This window comes from Cyanistes caeruleus, chromosome 3, assembly GCF_971803275.1.
Source record: "Cyanistes caeruleus chromosome 3, bCyaCae1.hap1.1, whole genome shotgun sequence".
Taxonomy (NCBI): domain Eukaryota; kingdom Metazoa; phylum Chordata; class Aves; order Passeriformes; family Paridae; genus Cyanistes; species Cyanistes caeruleus.
Window position 1 is genome coordinate 67,124,091 of NC_141703.1, and position 21,508 is coordinate 67,145,598.

Consider the following 21,508-nt stretch of genomic DNA (forward strand, 5'->3'; position numbering starts at 1 on the left):
TTGACTGTTACCTCTCATATCTAAGTTAACTCACTTTGGGTTTTAGGATCAAAGGTTAGACTGCATGGTGAGGTGGTAGGGACAACAACTGGAAGTGTAGACATTCTTTTATTTGAAAAGAGACTGAGTGGCGTAGGAAGTTTATCTTAGGAAGGGATAAACCAGACATGATAAACAGATATGACCCAGTCATGCATCTGTAGTGCTTCCTTTAGTGAAGTTCAGAAGTCCCAGCTGGTGTGTTAGGGAGACTTATTAAAGCCTTTTCTAGTCTTTCTGGCTGGATAGCCAGATAATTTAGTTATAACAGTACTTGTAAGACTAAACTCATTGCAAGTAGTGGTTATTTTAACCCTTTTCATTCCCTCCCAGGAGTGCCAAGCAAAGGGAAGAAAATTAAAGGACTGAAAAAGCAAATCAACTCTTCTCAAGGCATGCATACTTTAGAAATACATACTTAAAAACATCTTTAACACAGTACCAGAGAGTAAGAGACACAACCAGGCCAAACAGCCTGAGGAAATATTTGCTACCACTGTGTATTCAGCAAGCATATTCAAAGTCCCTTGAGAAAGAAAAATTTCACATATTCTCCTTCTAACCCAGCACCGCAGAGCAACAGACAGGTTGCTACTTCTGGCACCTTTCATGAGAAATTTAAAACACTGAAATTTTCCTGTTTACACTACATAGTTAATTGTAAAATTGATACAGACTGAATGCTAACAGAATGGTTTGTTATGTTTTAGAATACCATGCATTTTAATCAAATGATCACCTGCCTATACATTTTCTGTTATTTCCAATGCCTTGATTTATACCTCTAGGAACTGTTTGTCTGCCCTAGATCAGAATAACACCAAAAACCCCAAGTATTTGTGACCATTTGAATATTGCTTACAGTATTTTTGCTTTCATTAGGTTTGCTAATGTAAACAACTGAAGTAAACCAGTTACTCCAAAAGGGATTCTTGCCTTGTTGCACAGATTCTGAGAGTAGTAAAGACAAAGGATGGAAGCAAGAGTTCAGAGTACTCCAAATCAGGGGATACAATGTAAAAATGCCTGACACTGCTAATGCCACAGGGTCTTTACCCAGCTGTGCATTTCAGCTTTGTATAGGGAGGTGCACCTTCACCTGTCCGCTTACTTCTGACACTTCAAATAACAGTCCCATGCTATCGTGTTCTCCCAGGACAGATATCCACACTCACAGACTATGGAATATCTTCTGGAGATGTATTTACAGCAGGCAATGTAGCATGACTTAGGAATTTTGTCAGGGGAACATACTGTCTCTGGACTCATGTTGCTCAGGAGGGCTGGCATTAGTCTTGCTGACAAATCTGAAATGGAGTGCAAACCTTCTAGAGGAAGTGCCAGGGGACTGCATATGCTATCAGTGAAACTGTGCAGGATACAGGCCTTCCTCCATCATCCACCCAAAAGTGAAATTCCAGTTTTACAGCCAGTAAGCTGGTGAACAGTATTTCATTATGTGGCTTTCTGCAGAGAAAATTAGAAAGTAATATACAAATATAAAGAGGCTTTTTCTTTCAGACTTTGACTTAAATGTGTCTATGACAGTGACTGAATCTCTGTTTTCTGACTGACCTGAAATTTAATATCAGACTAAACTCTGATCTGCTCTGCCACTGTGCAGGCTAACCCAAGTGAAAATAGGAAGTGGACTAGAACATTACAAAGTCATAGCAAAGATTTCTTTAAAAGATTTACTGGGGTTTAGGCAGTATGTAACTCTGTCACAGAGTTAACTATTAAAAAGGCAACAGTTTTAGGCACTGCCCTGCAATACAAGACTATAAAATGCAAAACAGGTGAATTTGCCATCTGGAGTGGTACGAGCTAAATACACAGGCACTTGCTACATTTAAAATGACAGCCCAGTCCACAGGAGGAATTACAAGGAGAACAAAGCAGATAAATGCTCTTTTGATCGCTGCTTGAATTTCCTAGTTCCGTGTGCCCATGTTTGCCTACTCTCAGGTAGGTGCTGGGTGTGCAGTGTGACGGTTAAAAGGCCAGTGCTATTTTTAGCTGTGTACACATTGCAAGGCAGCAGAAATGTAGGGCAATTCACACCAGCATGGCACAGGCAATTCTTGCCTGAGAGCATGCAGCCCTCTAACTGCTGCTTGAACAGAAAGAGCCACAGTCCTGGTCAAGAGCTGGTTTATAATATCACTATGCCATATGATATTATTTGCCAGTGCAAATGTATATGCCCTCCAACACGAACGGCCAAGTGGAATAGGTGATTTTGTCTGGGGCTCTGTTTAAGCAGGCAAAGGGGTGAAACAGGGACTCCACGTGACCCTCAAGGCAGTCTCCCTGCCTTTATGACCTGAAAAGCTTAGTTCTGACTAACCTGTTTTAAATTCTTCATTGGCACTGGCTCTGGGCTCATGCAGAATGCAGAGGGACTCTCAGAAGGCAGGTCAACATGCACCTCAGCCTCCTCGCCTACAGCCCAGCAGCCAAAGCAAGGGTTCAAGGGCACAGGCTCGCCAAGGCCAACAGAACAGGGTCCCAGGCCAGTTCTAGAACATTTTGGGCAACAAGCTAACTAGAGTTATTCAATCTGTTGACTGTCCATAATAGAGGATCTTTGTACACTTTTCCTTCTCATAAGGACATTATTTGGCGCTGTTGTCATCTCCTGAGACTTCTGTCCTTTTGAAAAGTTTTTCCAGCATTTAGGCACAGAGGTTCCGAGCTGCAATGGAGCTGTTACATGTGGAGTGGCATGTAGGAGAGTCAGTAGTAATTTTTCTAGAGGGTTTGGGCAATGAAGCAGCTTTTGCTGCTGGGAGGAAAGAAGAAACACAGATGTGACCACAAGCCGGTCCTTGGAAGTGCCAGATGAATTTGATGCCAGTGCAGAAGGTGGTCAGGAAGGAGGGTAAGCATGACAGCACCAGGAGAGGGAGCTGAGCCCTGCAATGACAAGGCAATATTAAATGAACCCTCCATGCACACTTTGTGCACCTCAACAGGCGAAGAAAGAATTGTTTGGGGTAGAGCTAAAAACAATGAAATGCAAACAGCAAAACAAAAACATCATTAACACAATGTTAGGAGACATCTGAAATTATGAGTAAGGGGTACAGTTAAAAATGAAAATACAAAACCAAAAAAAAAAAAAACCAATCTGTGCCTGACCTGCTATTTTACCATACTACAAATTCTGATTTAACTGCAGAAATATATATTAAGTTGACTGGAGTTCCCACAGAGTTATTAACATAAAGGCTCAGGGTGAGAGAGGTGATGGCTTAGCTACCTCTCAGTAACTGTCTGCATATTATTTAATGTCTGTAATGTGCTTTAAAGAAGAAAACCACTGAGCACTTAGAAAATTAGAACAAAAAAAAAAATTCCCCAACAGTGCCATCTATTAAATTATAAAATGTCCTCTCCAGGGAAGCCTCAGAAGTATTGTCACTAAATAAATTTAAAACTGAACAGCTTGAAATGTGTTTACTATAGGAAAGAGACCTGCATTTGCCCCAAGGAAAAGAGATGAAATGTCCTAAGGCTTCAATAGTCTTTTATCTCCATTTTTTATCACTCTTCCCTGATGCACAGGGGAGAGAGATGATTATTTAAACTCTTTTTTTCACCTCTGGAGCTGTCTGGTGAAATGTGCTGACAGGTATTATCCATCGACTGTGTATTCCAGGTAATTCACAGGGCAGGCAAGCAAGGGGGCCCACATTCCTTGACAAAAAGCAAGCACATGCTGGAGGAGGAGGCAGCTTCTCTTTGAGGCTAAGACAAGCTGCCAGCCTTTGCCATTTTCAGGGCAGATCAGAAAAAATGTTTCCCAGACACACATCCAGACAGATGCACACAGCAAGCAGCAAGGAACAGTTTAGTTAATCCCAGGCTGTCATGGGATGCTCAGAACAAAAGGAAAAGGTAGCCTTCTTTTTTTCCTTGTGGTCTTACTGCATCTGGTCTATACAAAAAGAGAAGCTCTCTTCCTACCACTGACAAGAACTGGGACTGAAGTTGTTTATATTGCCAATGGCAGAAAGAGGGGCAGGGGTAGGAGAAACGGAACTGGGAATTTAAAGAGCAAAGTCAGCTATTGGAAGAAGGGATCAGACAATGCCACAGAAACAAGACGCTCCGTTGTTTCAGCTCTGATTTCCCATTACCTCAAAGCTACATCCCTGTCCAGGATGGTTATGGATTGCAGTCCCCATGCTGTGGGCACCTACAGCTGTATCTGCCCTAAAAAACTGTAGACTGGGCTAGAGGATCCAATGAGGTTTATTACAGCCTGCAGGTAAGGGCTGTCTCTAGTACCCTGTGAGCCCTGAGAGGCACTGTCAAGTCTGGAGCAGGATTCCCGAGTCACAGAGTGGCCGCCGTTAGGGTGAGTACCAATTACACTGGAGGAAGGCCCTTTGATTGTGTGATACGAGGCTGAAGTGTGGGCAGCCCTTTGAGAAGATTCAACTCCTGTCCTCCAACAGACCTGTTCCATGGCTCAGCCAGAACAAGAGACTCTGTCTTAGGGAGGGAGCTGGGATCCAATACAGAAGATGCCATCAAGAGCAGCAGGGAAGATAAAATGCACTTTTTTTTTTTAAGTTGTATGCGGCTCCAATATTCTATTAAATTACATTTTCTGAAATTACTTGATCATCTGTAGGTTTTTGTGGCAAATGGGAAGTACAGCAAAAAATACAGAAATAATTTAATGCTCTTGCATTAATAAGTGGAGTATATATAGAAGCTTTTTTCAAGAGTACACACATGGATCCTCAGCATAATAAGTTAATACAAAGTTGTCATCTCTGCTTAGCAGTAAAGTGCTCATAATTTTTCCTCTGCATTCAGCAAGATGTCAGATGTTGTACAGATATTCTTCAGACATGAAGATGTTCGCAGGCCACATAAACCTTCAGGGCAGCAGGACAGAGAAATATAAATTGAAACTCCTCAAATGATGTCCTCATTTCCAGCTACACTCTGTAGGCCAGCACATGGGAGCCAGGTAAGAGTTTATAAACTCAATTTCCAAAGGCAATCAGACAAGTAGTTCAGCAGCAGGCAGGAACGAAAGACAGTGGTCACTTCATGCAAGATACTTTAGTACAACCAGCCACTACAGAGTCCCGAATGGAATTTTGCCATGCAGCATCAGCAGTAGCTAATGAGGATGGATGGCTACTGTCTCACCTTGTTTTTTAATCTTCATGGGCTTTTAAGGTAATTTACCCAATCCTGGAATTTGCAAACAAGTCATATGCTCTTGGTAAATCCCAATCCCCCATCACTGCTTGTTGTACTTCCTGGGCCAAAGTGTCAGTACTGCACTGCAAAGTTGCAAGCCAAATATCATAATTCAGGGAAGAAATTCGAGCTGCAGCTCAAAATCCAAGATGCTTACAAGGGGAATATTTGATGTGGAAAAAATATTCTCATATTACAAGATCTTTACAAGGTTGACATCAGAAATCAATCCAGAGCTCTATTTTTCAGAGTACTCAGGTACTCACAATGCTTATTTCACAGTGTAACTGTGCAGGATACAGGTTGTATCTTAATGGAAAATTACTTGATAGCCAACAGCTGCACTATGAGAATTAGAACCAAAGTTTCATTTGGAAAGCTCTTTATATTGAGTGAAATTTGTTATTCAAATTCATCAAGTAAAAATCTCACTATCAGAAAATTTGACTGATGTACTAAAAGATTTTTCAAAAAGTATATTTAAACTGAACTAGAAAATCATAAATATATTTAAACTGAACTAGAAAATTCTAAAATTATTATAATCAAAATATTCTAATAAATCTGCCATATTGTTGCAAATTACATACTTTTTTTTAAATTAGAGATTTGTTTAATGATAAGGTATGTTAATATTCATATTTTCTCAGGGAAAATAAAATCACAGTACATGACTGAGTAACATGCATATGATTAAAACCATATTCTAAAAATAACAATAAAACTTGTTTTTATTGCAAGTTTCTCACAGCATATCCATGTTACAATGCAAACCAAAATACAACACATTATATTTTGAATACATCCTTATGAAATAACTGAATGAATCAATAACAAACAACTTCTCAGCTTTTTTCAGCTTTTTAATAACCAGTGGCCCATTCACCTTCTTTTCCTTCAAAAACATAAGGTGTAAACAACTTTCCCCAAATCTTATTGATGTACTGATAGCAATCATCCTGAGCAAAAGATTTATATTTGATGGAAACAGCTAAATCATAGCAATGCTTTTTCAGAATTTTTTCACGTTGTTTCACTTCCTACAGATCAAATAAGCAATTCATTTTCCTGTAAATGAATGGCTAAGGAAACCACGTAGGATTGACTTTAGGGAATTTCTGAGCTATTTCACCCCCACAGCTCTTTGCTTAGAATCCTCAATGTGTGATGACCATCTTTTAGGAAGGCATTTGGATATACTTTGTTCAAAAGTCCTGGTATGGCCAAATAGACACAACATCCGAGCAAAGCCAACTGTTACTCTCACTGAATCTAACCTGCAATCACTCAATTTCTTTAACTTGAAATCACACAGTATTAATCTTGATCTAATTATTTTAGGAAAAGAAAAAGGAGAATGCTATTAAGTCTCAATAATGATAAAGGTGGAACTGGAACACGAATCTCACAGTACCTATATGCCTTCTCCACTTTACACTCACCTTGCCACTGTCCACCTTGATCCTAAGGTGGCTGGCCTTTCACCATGTATAAGATTTTATACACTCTGGATCCTTTCTCTTTGTTACTCCTAAAAGCAGTTTCACCCAGTTGTCAGATCTGCCTTTATTTAACCATTAGTCATTGATCATTTATGTGTTGTTTATAGCTCTGGGGGCTCAAGTATCATCCCATGCCCTCTACTGACATCTCAGTGCATGCAGTAGCTTTCCTTTAGAGACCTGTGCCATGATACCATGTTTATAGTCCTCTATGCCACATCATTTTGCTAAGGCAGTGCATTCTTCATTCCACATAAAATAACCACTTGTTAGTCTCAGCTAAATTAAAATTATGGTTAAATCACACTAAGTTAAGCAAAAGCAGAACAAATTGTGTAATAGTCACCTGGTTACAGCTGGAAATTGCTGTCCCAGCTAAACAAGCTTAAGTAAAGTCCCAAACAGGCCAAGACAAGCCCAGACAAAGCCATAAGTCCTGAGGCCTTACAGAGCTCCTGCAGACTCTCTGGGCTGTTATAAACAACAGCAACGTGTGTTACCATGAGTAGAGTAAATACTGAGCTACAGGGCTACACAAAGTTTGGGTGCATGGGAGCCTGCAAATGTAGTCCACACTTGAAAAGCTCCATCACGTAGTCACAGTGCCTTACAGCCAGAGAAGGGAACTTGGGTAAACCAGCCTACTCTTTGCAGCCACTTCCGTCTCACCTGGAAGTAATTGACTTCTCCTAACCAACAGTGTTATCTATCCTGACCCAGCTAACTGGAGACTCTGGTGACTCCTTCCTACTTGATGAAAGCCAGCCTGCTTTAAAGAAGGAAAAAGTTATAAGATTTATTTTGCTGGCTACTGGCTTTTCCATGTACTTTAGCCCAGACCAGAGCACACAGTGAAATGTTTCTTTCTCTGCCTGGAGGAGCAGGACCTAGCTTTATACTGAGCCATAAATGGGACTGTAGACCTAGGAGCCAGTTTAATTGGGTTCTATTCCCAGTTCTGCAGCAGGTCCTTGCATGACCTTGGGGAAGTCACTGGTAATCTGTTTCTCCTGCTAAACTGAGGCAGTATTGTCCCTTAAGCTGTTATGCCAAAGCAGTTCAACAGCTACAGATAAAATATGCCATTTAAATGCTCACTACTATTTTGTTATCTGCAAAACTCACCTCCAAACAAATTTTGTCACTTCTGACACAGACCCTTTTAAATTGCACTGAAACGCTGTATCAGGCCTGAATGCCAGATCCCAGTGAACAGACACGTGAAGCAAGCACTGCATGTATGGCTGGATGAACTGCAAGAAAGAAGCTGCCCTACCTTCCTTGATCCCATTTTCAACTGCAATTCAATCATACTCTGGAAGTGAGCATTGGGATGCTGTGCTTTTCATCAGCATTCTTCTGGGAGAAGCCTAGGGAAAAAAACAAAAAAAAAAAAGGAAGGAGGAAAAAAGCTCGTAGTATAAAACTCATAATACTTCATGCTGTAGCTCCTTTATTTTTCTTCCCTCAGTCCTGACCTTGCCAGCTTCAAGTCAGCTTCAAAACAGTTCCTGCTGTGCAGCTCCGTATGACACTCTTAAAGCAACTCCTGTGCCTCAGAAACACGTGCTATTTGTGCTCACTTCACTTATTCTTTGTTTTAGACCAGGATGAAAAGAACCTGAAAGACAACAAAAATTCAGCTTTGTTTAACTGAAGGTTCAAGGTCACAAACATGTCCAATTTAATGGACTTCCAGGGAGGATTTCTATAAACCCTATCCTGACTGACCCCAGCTCCTAATCACACGGTCATTTTTATTTTTCCCTAAAACAAAAATCAGAGATGCCGATATTCACAATTACTCCTCACTGCTCCCTCTGGTACAAGTTGTGTCCTTCAGGTTGCAGGCAGTGTTAAATGTTCATTAACTTTCATAAATTATAAAACTCACAGCAACTTCACATTAATTATTTTGTATCTCAGATTTACATTGACCTTTGTAAAAGGTAGCATACCTTTAGCAATTCTTTACTGTACCATTTATGAGAGATTATGTCAATAGGTGATTGTTTCTATTGCTTCTATTCTAGAAGCAGAAATTACTGAGTGTAGTTGTTATGTGAGTGTTTTGGATTATAGCTGTACGCTGAGTCTAACTCAGAATTTTCTCAATGAAATTACTACCTAAATGCCCTGATGCTATTTATCTTCTCTCTCTTCAGAGTAACTCTTCAACTTATCTTCTCTTTTGAGGGTATTTGTCATCTCCAGTTGCTCAAGTTAACCAGTTTAACCTAGGTGCTCCCAAAAGAGTCTGTGTCATCTCAGCACAGAACGCTAAAAGCACAAAAAGCCCAAACTGCAACTTCCATTCATTTTGCCCAAAACCAAACAATTCTTGAGGGCTGCCTTCAAATGGAAACAGGATTCAGACACTCTCATGTGTTTTTCTTTACTAGAGTTTATATAGCTTTTTTTTCCAGAGCACTTCCACTCCTTTGCTTATGACAGTTAATGAAACCAGGCCTGCACAGAGAGAGGGTATTTAATGTTACAGCACACAGGTTACTCAGCCCATGCAACCGTGCATTTTATGTGCCTGTTCAGCACTGCACATTTCTAGCACTCTCTCCAGTTTATTTCCAAGTACTCCTATTCAAAGGTCTTCTGTAATTAGGCCAAATGCAATCAATTCATAGAGCACCATTGTTTTCCCATGTTTCAAAGGAGTTGTTCAGGGCTGTTGCATACTCTGAATTGATTGAGCATGGGGATTACTTTATCTCCAGGGGAGATGATGATCAGCATTTCCCACCCAATTCCTGAGCTGTCTTTACTAATTTATCTTAATAACATCTTTGTGTTTTGAGTCAGAAGGAAAGAGATCAAAGCAGAGAACACGGCAGGCATACTCTCAGGATTAAAATTGGCCAGAGGCAATCAGCAGAACAAGTAAACAGCTCTTCAGCAGTCTGAAGAAAAGCCTCATCTAACGTGAACATTTTTTGTGCCCCTGCAAGCTCTCCCCCAGTTAGCCCAGTTGGCTTGGAAGGTCACATCTGCTGCTTGTGTTATTTCTTGTCATCATCCTATCCCTATTGCCCTTTTTCACCCTTGAACTTCATTAATGAATAACATTACATCAACTCTTGTGGTTCCTTAGCAAGACAGAACAGACTGTGTTCCTTAAGGAAACAGGCTGATTTTAAAATTACACCATGCTTCATTATAAACCTCCGAGCCCTGGTGTGCTGAGGAGGACTCACATGTCTGCCTGAGGTGTAGGGCTCAGTCTCCTCAGGATATGATTTGGGGCTTAAAGGGTCAGTATATTTCAGTGATTCAACACAATCCTGTTTCACTTTGGCAGGAATAGCACACAGGTGGTGGAGGAGTCTATATTCTATTTGATACTTGATACATCTCACTTAGTACCTTGCCACTGTGATGGTCCTTCCTCTGTGTTCTCATCTCTTTGAGAAATGAAGTTGCTTTGCTGGAAGTTGTAACATCACATCTTGAACAGAACAACCTAATCAGAAGGAAAATGAGATTGCATTCTCTGTCTTTCTGCATGGAAGCTGAAAACATAACTCCTGCTTATTTTCTTGACTTTTATACTGAGAAGATAGAATTGATGCAAAAAAGCCACCTGAAGTGTCCATTTTAGTTTCCATAGGAGCTTGATTTTTAAAGCAGGTTTTATTCCTATTGAGTTCAGGAGCCACTGCAATCTAGTTTAAAAGTGATTTTACTTTTTTTTTTTTTTTTCCCCTGGTCAATCAATGGGCATTAGACCTATCCTGTACTCTCATCTTGCTCAAAGCCAGAGGTGGACAGAAGCAGCTCAAATTTAATTGAGAATCAATGCATACAAATACAAGGCTGTGTGTCTGGGAACAAGAGAGACACACTTGCTGTGGTACAAGGAGTCAGATCCTGCTAAGAAGCACTTCTGAAAAGGACAAAAGTCCCAGCAGAGCAGTGCCAGAGCAGCACCCTGTCATCATCAGCACCATTGCTGAAACAAAAGGAGCACTGCTGCTACCTATGTAAGAGCACACTGAACACAGAACTCGGTATTTGGTGGTGATGAGGCTGTTGCTGACTCACTTGAGTGCAGACCTCAGCTTTAAAGTATTGGAGATGAGGGAAATGCATTTGCAATTTGTGAGTGCTGCCAGATTTGCCAGTCCTCTCAATCTCTCCTCCCTTGCCCAAGCTTTCTGCACGCTGTGGGTGTCTTCCCTGCTGACAGTCATCCTGTGATGCAGCCCTGTACAAGGGAACAGAAAGCTCCAGACATCTTTTAAAAGAAAGATGACATTGGGCAGGTGCAGGTGTTCTTCTGATAAATGTTTTTCTGAAAGGCAGAGACCAATTGAACCAGTCCCTTCCTAGCTGCTAAGAAAAGAAAAAGGAGGAAAGTCAGCCCTAGCCCAAAATAAATGGGCAATCCTGTCTCCACAGGACTCCCTGATGAGTGCTCTATCCCAGAGCTTTCCTGTGACACATACCCAGACAGAGATAAACTAAGCCTTAACCTGGGAAGCTTTAAATTATAAACTAATCTTCCTCCTGGGTCACAGCCTTACTAAAGACTAGAATTTGAGGGGTCCTCCATGAGAAGGCTGGTGCAGTGCTGGAGGGCAATTCACAGAGCACTGGTGATGGATGGGGTGAGGAATGCAGCCCCATGACATGTACAGGCCCGGGGTCAGCTCCATTCTGACACCACCTGCCATCATAGGTGAGCCCAGCACTGATTCTAATGCTGTCTTTACAAAAAAATGGAGGGACAAAAAGATATTGTCATTTTTCTTTTATGTAGTACTGTTATGGTAAAGCGAACTTCTGACCCTACAGCTTTTATTCCTCACTCACTTCCATCTTTCTTAAATTCATTGGCAAAAATAGGCCGGAAAGGTAGAAAACTAATATAAAAATATTGCTTTCTCAGGACCACTTCTGACAGTTGAGGAAGTTATGGATGCTAGCTTTGGAACAGGCTGCAGGGAGCTGCAGAAACTGCAGGCCCATGGCCTCTCAGTCTTGCCTGAGAAGCTAGCCTGGGAATTCAAAGGAGGATTTCAAAACAATCCTCAGAGACAGAAAATAACTGCCAGGTGCTGTTTATCTGTCCTCTTGTTTTCCCTTGCAGGAGAGGGTCAGGGGGGTAGAGTGCCCCTGACCAATGATGGTGATGTAGCACTTTGCTAACCAATAAGAGTTTCCTTTCTGTACTTTCCACGTATCTGTCTATAAGACAAAGCTGAAGGAATAAACTAGAGAATTCTCGTGTTGAAACTCCCTTGAGAGTTCATGTCGTTCTTTAAAGCCGTTCCCAATCGGAACAACATCAAGTCACCAACATCTGGCCATTGCTTTTTAACCAGCTAAACATCTAGCCATTGTTAGGGTTTATTTTCAACCAGCTAAAAGGCCAGTCAGATTTATCACCATATGCAGACTTCTGCCATTCATTCAAATTCATTCATGTTGAATCAAACAGCCACTGAGCTCTTTGGAGCCACCACCAGGCTGACTACAGCTTCTGCAGAACTAGATGATTTGCCCTAATTACAATTTTCCATTATAAACTAGCTTTAATCTCCATGCAAGGCGTTTATCAACCTTATTTAACCAGGGAGGAAAATGGGCAGATGAAGTCAGGGTAATTAGCTCTTCTCTCTCCCCTTGATATCCCATTCATGGGAGTATTTTGTCTCTCCCCTTGATATCCCATTCATGGGAGTATTCACTGAATATGAAAACCATTAGCAAGCTTCTCAAGCCATGCCACTGGCACAAAGAGAGAAATTGTGCCCTGCTCATAGCTTTCATATGGATGATTTTACTCCTTTGTGTGTCTCATTTCCTGGCCACACTCAGGCTGTGGGAGGTACATTAACTTTCAGCTACATCACCAAAACTGAAGAAAAAAACCTCCAAACATATAACCCTTTTATGTGTACATCTTTCATCATTCCAAAGAGCTGCATAAGTTTTGCTCTGTAGGTCTTATACCGTAAGGTGTCTTTCCTAGACGCTGGACCATTTTCATGGTGCTTCCTTGATATCTCAGCAACTTGTGTCACTAAACACAGACATCAACACTGAGGAACATTGTCTTACCAGTGTTTGTACAATGTGAGGGTGACTCCCCTGCCAAAATCAGGGAATATATTTCTGTGGGGTAAAGCTGAAACTCATGTTTCAGTCGCAGTGGGAAGGACAATCTGAAGAATGGACAAACTCTTTCCAAGCCCTGGTTAGGCTGCCCATTTTCTGAAACGTATTTGCTCATAACATTTTCTTGGGAAATACTGTACTTAATAGGTTTTCTTTCTAGTGTGAAAAGCAGACCTTGGAAAGTCATGTACACTTTTGGTTTCTTTTCTCCTATGGTATTAAGAGAAAAGAGGAGAAAAAGAGGAGAAAAATATAAAGCCAGTAAACAGGAGGAAAAAAAATTATGAAAAAGGCTTCTACTTCTAAGAGCAACTAGTAGCAATTTACAGCAACAGCTTTCGGGTTTTGATTTATTTTTTCATGGAAATCATGTGCTTGGATGTTATAATGCCAAATAGAGACATGACATGTTGTATAGCTGTACTGGGTAACATCTTTGTAGTATAAACTAATTTACCGGCAAATTCTCCTTTGTGTATGTGTGTGTGTATAAATTCTCATTCATGGTTACGTTTTTCCAATCGGTTTTGAGTACGTTGTTTGCTTTCTGAGGAAATAAAATGGAAACAAACATCACTCTACAGCACCCCGCTCCTTAACGTTATTAAGGAAGGCAGAACAGCTCTAAAAACCAGAGCCATTAACTTTAATGCAATGTGCCAGGTACTGGGTGGTTCGACAGCTTCAGAGGGGATTTTGAAGCCGATTTATCCCACTCCGCGGGGCGCTGCGCCGCGGGCGGGCCCGGTTCCCTCAGGGCGGGCCCGGTTCCCTCAGGGCGGGCCCGGTTCCCTCAGGGCGGGCCCGGTTCCTTCAGGGCGGGCCGGCCCCGCCCCCGCGCCCGCCGCGGAGCCGCTGGCGCCACCTGCCGGCCGTGCCCGCCGCCCCTCACGGCCGCGCCGGGACCGCCTCGGAGGCCGAGCTGCGCTCAGGGCCGCCGCCGCCAGACCTCCCCTTTCTCTTTGCTTTTCCCTTTGGAGTAAGAACTGGCCTGCAGCCAGACGGGACTGCCACCTCCCTGGCCAGCGTCGTTGTTGTCTCCTCGGGACCGGCGATGTGCGCTGCGACAGTAGCCCCTGAAACCACCCCCAGCATAGCGCTGTTTATAGCCACAAAGCAATCCGAGCTGCTTTTATCCAGGAATTTGCAGTTTTACCTCAAGTGCACCTTTATCGCGTGAAGTTGCCTGTCCCTACCGTCAAGCTACAGCTTACACTTCTTTCTGGGATTTTTTCCCCCTTTCTCCTCCTGACGCTGGTACCGTGCCCTTTGTCTCCTCATGCAGTGTCTCCTCACCTTGCTTAAAACCCTGCGGCTCTTCAGAAATCCCCAGTAGCACCAAACCTACTCAAGACTAACATTAAGCTCTTGACCATTTACCTGGGGAAAAAAATGCCAAAATGTCCATTTCTGAGAGGTTTATCATTAAAATTCTGCTCAACTTCCATCCCTATTTAGGTTTTTGAACACATTTAGCAGAGCCTTTGATCATTTGTAAACATGGGAGGAAAAAACCCAGCTCCAACAAACATTTCTCTAACTAGAGGTCTAGCTAGTGGCTGTCCCCACACCCCTCCAATCTCCTGTCACCTCAGATTACACCAGAAACACTCGTCTGCTTGCCAGTGCGCCCATCTTGGAGCACAGAAGTGTAAATAATAAATTCCCACTGGAGGTCTCACCCAAGAGAGCAATGGAGCCCCAGTGAGAATTTACTTGTTACAGAACAAAAAAGTAGGGTGTTAGGTGTTGAACAAAGAAGATAACGCACACACGTGTAGGAGATCTAGCATGTTATAGCCCAGGAGATGTGTGCACAGGGCATCATCCCTGCAGGGCTTACCTTGCCAGCGAGCTCTGGCACGCCACACCCTTCCAGAAAGCAAGAGAAGCTTGGGCTGGGCTGTGGGCTTGGATCTTTTCCCTTCACTTACCCATGAGTACTATGAGGTTTCTGCTTATTGCTGAGGGGAATAGGCTGGCTGAAACACTAAAATATATGGCTGGGAAAGTTGGGGCTGTTCAGCCTGCAAAAGAGAAGGTTGCAAGGAGACCTCACAGCAATCTTCCAGAAACTGAAGGGTCCTGCAGGGAAGCTGGAGAGGGACACTTTATCAGGAACTATAGTGAAAGGACAAGGAGTAACAGATACGGACTGAAAGAAGTGGAATTTAAGTTAGATATTAAGAAGAAACATTTTTCCAATGACGCTGGAACTGATTGCTCAGGAAGGTTGTGAATGGCCCAACCCTGGCGGTGTTTGAGGGTAGGTTGGATAAGGCCTTGGTTACGTGAGAAGTGTCCCTGCCCATGGCAGTGGTGGGCATTGGGATGGAATGATCTTTAAGGTCCCTTCCAACCCTTAGAATTGCATATATTTGTTTTCATTCCCTCTCTGGATGAAATGACATTTTCACTGGATAATTTTCTTCTATCTATGTGGGTATTAGAACCATATTTGTGGCCTGGAAACATGATTTTTCATCTGGAAATCCAGGCTAGTGTAACAGGGATATCACCAAAACGAGTACCATAAGTTTTACATCATCTATGCCACCTGAAAGATGAACTATATTGTTCATTCAGGGAGACAGAAAAATACACTAGAATATAACTTAAAGAAGATGGTTACAACCCAGTATTTCATTTTCCTCACAGTACTCCCAGGCCCCAATGTCTCAGCAGACAGTATTATGTCCAAACCTGTTTGCAGAGCCCAAATTCACAGATCATAGATGCACACAAGTTTGTAAAAAATATGCCATTTTTTTTAAAAAAAAAAAGTGTTTACAAAGAATGTACCCTGATTTTCCTCACTGCAAACACTATACTGAAGATGAAAAAAAAAAAATTGCCTACTAACTTTTCCAAACCACCATGGTGCCACCTATGCCCACAGCCATGGGCTTTACACAGAGCTAATAGCAAATTATAATTTAGATAAATAATGGTCACATTAGACTTACCGTGGTTACCTGCTGTTACCCTGGTCTCGTTAAAACTGACCACTCAAACTACCTTGGTTCAGGAGGATCTGATTGCTGGAGCCTTTTCTAAAGAAAGAAGAGGGACAAATACAAGGTCCACCATTTTGATTGTTCTGCTGCTGCTAAAAGCAGCAAAGAAATTTCTATCTCAATGCTATTTAATTCTACTTGCCAGTAGTATATGTATGAGAAAAGAACAAAGAGTCTCATTCTGTCAGAAATTAAAATGTAGAGAGGAAGAACAAAAAATAAAAATACCTCTATACCAATAGCAGTCCCTTTTCTTGGAAAAAATAAATAAAAGATGTGAAGAGGAAAGAAAGGGGAAGTTTTAGGTTCTGTGTAATTACAGTTTTCTGACATTGCACTTCCACGTCCAGCAAAGAAGATAAAGAATCACTAGATTTATATTCTTGGCTGGTCTTTACATTGGTTTAAAAGACTATTTGGCTATACTAACAATGATTTACAGACAACAACTACGAAGAAGAGTTCAAAGGTGTCCAATTACAACCTAATTCAGCTCTGCTTAAATTAAATATGGAAAGGAATTAGTCCAGCACCTTGCCAAACTCTTTGCTGAGGTGGATCCAGGGACAGATTCTTGTCCTTCACAAAGGCAACAGACATATATCATTAAAACAGTGCCAGCAATGTGCACAGCAAACAGAGGCTGAATTTGAAGCCTTGTCCCATAAGCAGGGGAGAGGAGGGGAAAGAAGAAATAACATTTTTCCCCCTGCTGTTTTGTCATTCACAAATACAATTTCTGGTGCTCCTTCGTTATCAAGGCTTCCCTGAGCACATCAAAAGATCTTTGTTACAAACTGCATTCACTGCATAAGAGGCAGACCAGCGCTGCTGCTCTGCCTGCTACCGAGGACTGAAACCAGCCAGTCTGAACAAAGTCGAGCTAGTTCAGAAAGCAGCGTCAGCCTGTAACACACAGGACAAACACTGACACGTTCAGCCTGCTGGAAGATCATTTGTGGGCTTTAGTGGGTGCTTTGCCAGCAAGGAAAAAGAGACTTTGAACAATTGGAGGGATGCTAAAAGGAAATGTCTGCACTTCTGAATAGCTGCACGCTGGGAATATCACTTCTGGCACACTGGGAATATCACCTCTTTCATGCTGCCCTGCTTTTTCCCAGCTCCCTCTTGTCATGCAAGACAGGATCTATACTGGATCAGTCAGGGTGACTAACAGGAACAGAACAAGGAACAGAAAAGGACATGGACAATGTCCATGGACAATGGATAATGAAGGACCTCTTTTAGAAGCTACGATATGAGGCAGTGAGGTCATGGGCTCATTTTGGAGAGCAGAGGGAGAAGCAAAAGTACTGGAATAGCAGGGAACCACAGTCATTGCTATTTACTGAAGATGAGGATTATCTTTTCGGAGAGAGAAGACAGGCATGTCCTCAAGCAGCTATCTCATCTGGGAAATGACATTGCTCTAGACAGATCATTTTCAAGTTTATTTAACTTACAAAGAGACTGTGAAAAAACACAGAGTATCAGAACAAATTTAAACCATCTGTTTGATCATCTTGCAAACTGTAAACATTGTCTTTGAGAAAATAATCTTTCTTCAGCATAACAATGTGCATGGATGGATTTGACTGAAATCTGGATAAAAAGGAATTTCTACTAAGTCAAATGGAAATTACCCAGAGCACAAGTCAATATTTAAATTATTTTAAGTAATCCTTCTTCTTTCATCAGCTTCTTACAGGAGTATCCAGGAATTTTTGCTCCCTTCAGCTTTCTTCCACACCTCCCTGGGCACTTATTCTACCGAGCAGCATTCAAATGAATTGTCACACTGTTTATCTATTTAAAGCCATTATGCACATACCCTAACTAGTCCTGTAGTTCCTTTTTTTAATATAGGTTCTGTAGCATCTATATCTATTCTTTCCTGAAAGTATACAAGGTTTAAATGACTACACTGCAATCCAAATTATTATCAGATGATTGGATATTTTTCTCTTGTCTGCATATTGTGCTTTTAAGCTCTTTATTATGATCCATAATGGACGGTTCAGAGAGAATGCCTGCCTATAAAGCAGAGGCACTGAACCTGTTTTCTTCTCCTACCTCAAAGCCCCTTATCAGCAATGTCACTGGATTAAAATAACAAAGAAAGCAGTTCCTGTTAACACCCACTGGCCACACTGATAATTCAGCCTTAGCCTTTTCAAACAGCCCATTTGTTGCTCACAACAATAACATTAATTTCCTAGATTTAAAAAATGATTCAGTACATGTACAGCATCAATATGAATATAAAACAACACTTTGGAAACAGCATCAAACCTAACACATGTTGACAGTATTGGATTTATGGACACAGAGGTTCAAACAGTAGCAGAAACTACTATCAGAATGTGCTCATTTATACCTCATATCACACATCAGACCATGCTAATTAAAATATATAAATCTTGCAGAAGCAGATAATTTTCACTGCAGTTACAATGTGGATGGATCAACTCGGCAGAGACCAGCTGGGGGCTGCAGGAGGACGTTTCTGCCTGGCCCAGAGTGCCTTTCCCCCAGAGGAGATGGGGAACAGCTGTCCAGGCAGTGTGCACAGAGCGATCGCCCCAACACCTCTGTCTGTGCCGGTCCAGTGCCCAGCCCAAAGGGGCTCTTGTTCAGGTGAGGAAGGGGCGAGGTGTAGACACATCTCCTTACACCTCTCCCTTGCTTGGGAGCAACCTGCTGCCATCTCAGGACAGCAGCTGTGGGTGGGACACCCCAGGTTGGCCTGCGGCTCCCCAGATCAGGCCACCACAAGTTGACTCCTGGGATCCCTCTCTCCGGAAGCCACAGAGTATCCCAGTGTCAGGGTATTATTCGACGTTAGAGAAACTACCAAAACATTTTGAGCCATCGTGACTCTGACTTTCTGTCACTGATCACAGCATGAAGTTTTTGAGTCTCCCGAAGTCTGATGTGCACATCTGTACCAATGTAAGAAAGAAAAAAGCCAGGATGACATCATCTTACCCAACAGAATCATGGACACATTCAGGCATTGTTCATGGCAACATCAAATCTGTGTGTGGGAGGGTTGGCACCTTTTTCATTGCTGATCACATTCAGCTGCCTCCTAAGTCATTCACACAATCAGGCCTGTTTCTGAAAAACCTTTAGAAATATATATTTATTCAGGGAAAGATAAAATCAAGGCTATGAAGCTCATTCACATTAAATGCCAACACAACATGGAATAGAGACAAGCATAAAGAGATGACAGCACCACAGGCTAAGAGAAACACAAGTTAAAGAATCAAATGTTGCAGGGCTAACCGTAAGTTTTGAAGAAGTCAGCTACAAAAAAAAAAAATCTGCTTTCTTGTAACAAGCAATTTGTAAGCACTGGGAGCTCCTGCTAACAGAGTGGCACTATCAGTGAGGTCTTCCCTTCAGGTGTTACAAGCCTACACAGTTGGGGCTTTTTGACTGTTTAGTAGCAGACTAACAGAGTATTAAGGTCATTCTATATGTGCTGCTAATTAATTACCAGCTACTAAGTTCATCAAATACTGTCCTGGTCATACAACTGAGAAATGTACACTCTTTCCTTAGGTAAATTCACTGTTCCAGTGAATTACAAATTGATCTTGGACAGTTTTCTCGTCCTGCTGTAAACAAAAAAAACTGTCTTACTCATTTTGGTGTGTGCAAAGGGTTGGATTGCAAAACTGGTAATTTTTTAATAGCAGAAAAAAATAGAAAGAAGCAGTTACCTACAAAAATTCCAGGTTGCTGGTCAAGTGGCAAATGCAGCTGTCATGGCAGACACTTCTCAAGGCCTAATTAAACTTTGACATGCAGTGTTTTGTAAAAATTTGCATGTAAGCAAGGTAATAGAGCTATTGAGAAATTTGGGAGTATTTAATAGGTTGAAGGAAGTTAAGAATGTTAAGGGGAAACGGAACAGTTTCAGATGAAGAAATTCTAACCTGGATAGAATAATGAAGTATTATTAATGAAGTATTAGTACTATCCTATTGGATAATGAAGTATTGGCTCACCTACAGATTCTGTTACACCAGGGCCAGTCCAGTGTTCATTAGCCTAAGCAAGAGGGCTCAGCTGTCCAAGACAAAGAGCAAACAGCATTTAAAGGAAACAAAGGTTTAAGGAAGTGCTGTCTCTTCTCTTCATGTTTTCTGCCATTTAAGCTTTATTTGGGTAAGGTAAAGGATTGCAGCCCCTGCTGGAAGAAGTAAATTTCCCTCATGGCTAGGGAATTTTCTAGATACACTCTCCACTGACTGTTACTCTTCCTGAGCAAGGCTTTGACATTTTTGTAGATGTTTTCATTAAAACAGCAGTTCAGTGCTCAAAGAAAAAAACCCAGTGGTAGGAACTATAAGAAGAAATAAAGAACCATCACTATACCAAAACTTGGGACAGTGCCAGTGTCCTCATGTCAAAAAGAAACAACAGAACTTGAAAAATTTGATTATCCTTGCTATAATTTTTTAAATGAAAGACATGGAATGGCTTCTTTATAGTCTTCAAAAAAAACCAAGTCATGAATGTCTGAGCATCATTAAAAGTGGTCAAAGGCTGACCATTCAGCATCCTCTGCCATCAGAACTAGGCATGGTCAAATGAAAGCAGCAGGAACTGGATTCAGAAACACATCAACAGAAGCAGTTCACACAGTAGCTGTTTGCCCGGGAGCACCCTGTATGTGTAGCTTCTGTAGGCCAAAATGGAAGCTGAACTTGGAAGAGAGATCCACTGAAAGTTATTAAACAGTTAAACCACAACTAGCTCAGGAAATCCTGTGGACTGAAAATAGTTCACAGCAACAGTGATGTCTGGGGGAGTTACTGTATATTTTTATCCTGTTCTTATTCTCCCCTAGATACCCATTTCTGGCCGCTCCTGGAGGCAGTCTGTCTCTCTTGTACAGAACAGTTCCCAGTACAGCCACTTTTCCGTTCCTTGATCTCAGCCTCTCTCCCCCAAAAATTCCAGTCCAGTCATGAACTCCTCTGCTTGACCTGGTTTTGGCTATTCACATCACACACACGAGCATCCCCCACATCCTAAAAGAAACCCTAAGCAATCCTTGCAGGAAGGAAAGTTAAAATCCTTGCCAAAAACTATTACATACAGAACACAGGAAAAGGCCCGTTGGGTTTGTTTTGGCATGTTTTTTCTTCAGTAGATAAGTTCTACAATGAAGGGACACACAGACTTATCCCTGTGGAATACCACATTAATGGAAACAGTTCTGGTTACAGTGCTGTGTCTGCTTAATAAAACACCCTGTTTACCCCTGAATAACTCTTGGGAGGCTCTAGTGCTATAGGAGAGAACTGGGTGACAAAACAAACCACGTGTTAAATAAAACCTTTTTGCAATGAGGTAGAAGTTGTACCATCACACTTTTTTCTCCAGTTCTTGCCATAAGAACAACTCTGCAATCAGGCTCTTTAACTTGTCCAGTTTAGGGGGATAAAAAAGCACACTGGAAAGAAGGCAATGCAGTGTTTCTGTTCAAGATGTAGGGGCTAAAATTTTGTCTTTCTAGGATAGAAAGGTCAAGGTCCAACTTGCTCGCTCTGCTATAAGCAGCCAGGC

The 21,508-nt window shown here is 41.7% G+C and overlaps 1 long non-coding RNA gene across 2 annotated transcripts in view; it reads right to left on the reverse strand.

Annotated features, from left to right (window-relative positions):
* LOC111922959 (uncharacterized) overlaps positions 1-13,680 on the reverse strand; it is a 69,918-nt gene extending 56,238 nt beyond the window's left edge. The window contains exons 1-4 of one of the 2 annotated variants that reach the window (XR_015284703.1): positions 13,363-13,680; positions 10,149-10,245; positions 8,249-8,391; positions 8,047-8,140 (exon numbers count right to left, since the gene is read on the reverse strand). This is a non-coding gene — a long non-coding RNA (uncharacterized LOC111922959). Of the gene's footprint in view, positions 1-8,046; positions 8,141-8,248; positions 8,392-10,148; positions 10,246-10,826; positions 10,892-13,362 lie in introns of those variants that run through there. The other variant, XR_015284702.1, reaches the window with a different exon arrangement.
* Between the last annotated feature and the right edge of the window lie 7,828 nt (positions 13,681-21,508).